Here is a 4,621-nt window from a genome sequence, read left to right as displayed (position 1 = left end):
TGGACCAGCATGCACACAACCACAAACAGGTGTTATCAGTTTCTCTCACTGATTTCAATGAAAAAAGCTATTTGCAGTGCTTGATATGTAAACAAACACACATACACCCAGACATTATTTTGGGTCCAGGGCAAGGAAGGATCATGAGAGATTAAGGCCACATGCCCAGGTCACAGGAGGAGCACACAGCTCAGTATGCGTGTCTACATTATAAACAAGCTAAAAGCCATTTGTCCAGAGTCTGTCCATGTTGTAAGTCATTCCTATACCCAAGCTGGAGGCTTGGTCAGTGTTTTTCCGTCATAACATAATCAACGTAGAGCGGGTGGGAAGGCAGCACGTTGTGTTTGTCAGAAACAACATGAATGGTACAGGAGTGCTACCCAAGTCAGCCACAAGCATCTCTTCATCGGCCTTGAGGACAGAGCTGCTTTCCCTGAGGAGGACTAGGTCACTAGTCCACTCACAGTGGGCTATTCCTTGGGTACCAGTGCCTCACACACAGAGTGAAGACAAGAGGATGCAGGTCCTGAGGGGGAGCCCTGTGGATGCAGAAAGAACACACAGCGGTAGCCATGTAGTGAGTCAGACAGAGGCCCAGGGGGAGGAACAGCAGGAGCTCTACTGGGCTGGTACGGGACAGGCTCTGAGATGCCACCCCCTTTTACCCCTACTCCCATCCCTGCCTGGCCACCAGTCCCACACTGACTCTGAGCTTGGGCTCTGGGCTCAGTTTTTTCTGGACAGAAGCACTACCGGGTACTGCACACATGGTCTCTCTGGTGTGAGGACAGCACTGTAGGCCCAACAGCAACAGAAGTGCTCAGATAACACGCTCACCAAACTATCCCGATATCAACAGACCCGGGAGCATCTCCTCATCTTTCACCACTGTGCCAGGAATATTCAAGACTCAACTGACCCAGAAGAAGAAAGATCATCCATCATAAGACAGCACTCCCTTACTGTCTTGCCCGCAGTGGGGCAGCAGCACGGAGATTTCTTTCCTTCACGGGTTCTGCAACCACAGTCCTAGTCACCCCGAAGAGGACCTGCAGAGAAGCCCAGGCCTCCTCTAAGCCTCCCGCTGACAGAGGCGGTTCTCATGGTGAGGCACGAGAAATAGCAACCAGCATTTTCCTGTACTTACTTCTGCTGTGACTTCTGTGCACCACTAACCTGACTGTGTTTAAGAGTAAAGGGTCTAGAGAGATGGTTCACCGGTTAAGAAAATACAGTTGTAGAGAACCCAAATTGAGTTCTCACACTCACATGGGCAGCCTCCAACTGCCAGTAACTCCAGCTCCAGGGGATGCAACTCTTTTGGCCTCTGCGGGCACTGTACTGAAATACGAATACACATACACACATACATGATTTAGAAATAATAATAGAGGGAACATCTGGGGACACTGACTTGACACAGTGGCCTTAACAGGGATGACAGAGTATATGGGCTCCAGAGAGGGGGCTATGGGAGGGTGCTGGTGGCGACGAGGTTATAATGATGATTAAGATTGTTTGAGGTATTCTGTATGAAATACACAAAAATTCAATAAAAAAAGAAAAAAGATGATAGAGGATGCGAATCTGAGGGGTTTGTGATGAGGGGGTGCGGAAGGGAGTCGGAGTCTCAGTGTCAACATGCATTGTGTGAAATTCTCAAATGAATAAAAACATTTAAAAGGAAAAAGAAACTGGGGCTGGAGAGATGGCTCAGCGGTTAAGAGCACTGACTGCTCTTACAGAGGGCATGGGTTCAATTCCCAAAACCCACATGACAGCTAATAAACAGTCCATAACTCCAGTTCCAGGGGACTACAACACCCTCGTATGATCTCTGCAAACACTACATGACACAGGTACACTTACATACATGCAGGCAATATGCTCATATACATGAAACAAAAATAATAAAATATTCAAAAGAGCAATGGAAGCATTCCACAAATATTTGAATTGTATACTAGAGACACAAAATCAACATTTTCATTTTGTAGGTAATACATGCAGAATGTGTTTCATACAGTGTAGGATTTAAGTGTTGTCTGGGAGATGCTAAATACATCCTGAATGATAATGTATTAATTCATCTTATACAAAGATTAAAGGGGCTAGAGAAATGACTCAGAAGTAGGGAGCTCGAACTGCTCTCGCAGAGGACTGGGTTCCGTTCCCAGCACCTACATCAGGCTGCTCACAACTGCCTGAAACTCTAGCTCCACGAAGACCTGATGCCTCTAACCACAGACCTGCGCTCACATGAGCATATCCCCCCCCACACACACAGTTAAAAATATAAATAAATCATCAGACTTGGTGTTATAATGCCTGTAATCCCAGCACTCAGGAGGCACAGGAAGGTAGATCTCTGTGGCTTTGAGGTCAACCTGGTTTACATAGTGAACTTCAGCCAACCAGAGCAACATAGTGTGATCCTATCTAAAAAAAAAAAAAGGCAGGTGGGGGGACCTATAAGCCCCACCTTGCATAGGTCCGAAAGGAAGTTACTGGGGCCGCAGCCTGGCTTGCTTTGAAAGTCTGAAGAATACTTCCGCAGTGCTGAGGAGTGCGTGATCAGCATGTGACCATCCTTAAGATACAGCCTGGGGGGGGGCAAGTTCCAGTGCCTTTTTAAGCTCTGGAACACCTGCAATAAATGAGTCCCAGCTTGACTAGGTTCCCTGTTGTGTCTGAGTGTCCCCGGGTAATGAGGGCAGCGTGGGCTGGAGAACGGCGTGCTTACTCATCCCCAATCCTCACCTCACCGGGGGTCGCAGGTTCAAGTCCCCAGAATCTGGCACTCAACGTGGCGCTCGAAGGAAGGTGAAAAGAAGAAAAGAAAGAAGGAAAATGGATTGGGGCCAATCGAGGAGGTTCGGGGCAAGCAAGACCCCAAAGATGGGTAATGCAACTTTTAAGCCTGAGGACCGGGCGCTTAAAGCGCTGAGAGATATACTTAAAAGCAGGGGATTAGATTTGTCAGATCTCGTAGCTCAAAAGGTTTGGGCAGAGGCGATTCATTTGGCTCCCTGGCTACTTGGGGCTAATGTTTTTACTGGCGATACATGGGAACACATGGAACGTCTAGCTCGACAAAGGGAGGTTCAATTGGGGGTTGATCCGCTGCTGGAGTTCTACCTTATTATTTCAGCCTTAAAGGCATGCTTTTGGCCCGAGAGCCCTAAGCCCTCAGCACCACCTCCTGACGAGCCTTCAGAAACCCCGGCATGGGAATCATGGGAAGGGTTTGAGGAAGAAGGCAGAAATGCAACAGAAGTGAATTCAAAAGCAGCCAAAGTACCAAGCAGCACCTTGGGTGTGCCCTGGCCAGCTTCAGGGCTTCCTGAAACCCATGAAAACTGTCCTCATTTCCAGGATTCTGACCCCACTCAGAAGGCTTCTGTGAGACCATGGGTGGCAGCGTATCCTATTAATGTAAACCCAGGAGGCACGCGCCCTGACCCCTGGTATCCCTGGGAGGCGAAGGATTTGAAGGAATTAAAAAAGGCGGTGGTTGCCCTTAACCACTGAGTCATCTCTTCACCCTGAAGAGTTCCTTTTATAAACATTAAAAATGTCAAGAAAGAAAAAAAAAAAAGGCGGTGGCTGGGGATGGCCCGGGATCACCCTGGGTAGATACTCTCCTCCAAGGCTTGGCTCATCAGCAGTGTACTACAAAGGATTGGTTGGACCTCGCCAAAGCAGTCCTTCCTAGCCCTATATATATTAAATGGTGTGCCCTCTTTAAGGAGGAATGCAGGATACAGGCTGAGAGGAATGCAAGTGCCAATCCACCGGTCCCCATTACTTTTGGGATGTTGACTGGTTCAAGTGACCGTTATGCCACAGGGAAGCAACAGTCAAGCATTCCAGCCCCATATACAGAACAGGTCAGGGTCATAGGATTAAATGCTTAGAGAAAATTGGATGGGGGGCCTACTCATTAAAGTCTTAGTATGGGATGGAATGGATGCTGATCACAAGATAGCCGGTGCTGGCCTTAAGGACAGGTCCATGGAAAATGGATAATTGTCTCCAAGGAGGTGGGAACCCAGAGGGGGCAAACCAAAGCCATGGCTGCTGTCTTACAGATGCAAACAGATGCTCTGACCCATGCCCTAAACCAGGCATTTAATTCACTTAATCTGGGACAGCAGGTAACAACGGGGCCTAGAGGGATAGAAGGTCCATGTTTTGGCTGTGGCCAAACTGGCCATATTAAAAGAAATTGCCCTCAGTGAGAGAACTGGCCTAAGCTTAGAGGTGGGGTATCAAAAGGACCCCCATCTGTGCCCTGTCCCCAGTGTCGCAAAGGGCTCCATTGGCAAAAGGAACGTAAATCCAGATTTGATATTGAACGAAAGCCTTTAAACTAAGTGGGGGGAAGCCTCCAGCCCCGTTGACAAAAGGAGGACTTCCCCATGATCGGCTACATTTACAATGCCCTCAGGGAGGGATTGGGAGAGGAGAAAAACCTAGGCAAATTGGACAGTCCCTATTATCCCTGGTGTAAGGCCCAAGATGGATCTTGAAATAGGTGGCAGGAGGTTTCACTGCCTAATGGACACGGGGGCTGATAGGACCATTCTTAGAAAGGAGGAGGCCCCATCATGATGAC

This window comes from Nannospalax galili, unplaced genomic scaffold (genome assembly GCF_000622305.1).
Source record: "Nannospalax galili isolate Female #2095 unplaced genomic scaffold, S.galili_v1.0 scaffold302, whole genome shotgun sequence".
NCBI lineage: Eukaryota > Metazoa > Chordata > Mammalia > Rodentia > Spalacidae > Nannospalax > Nannospalax galili.
The sequence above is the reverse complement of the archived record's forward strand: the minus strand, read 5'-3'. Positions refer to the sequence as shown.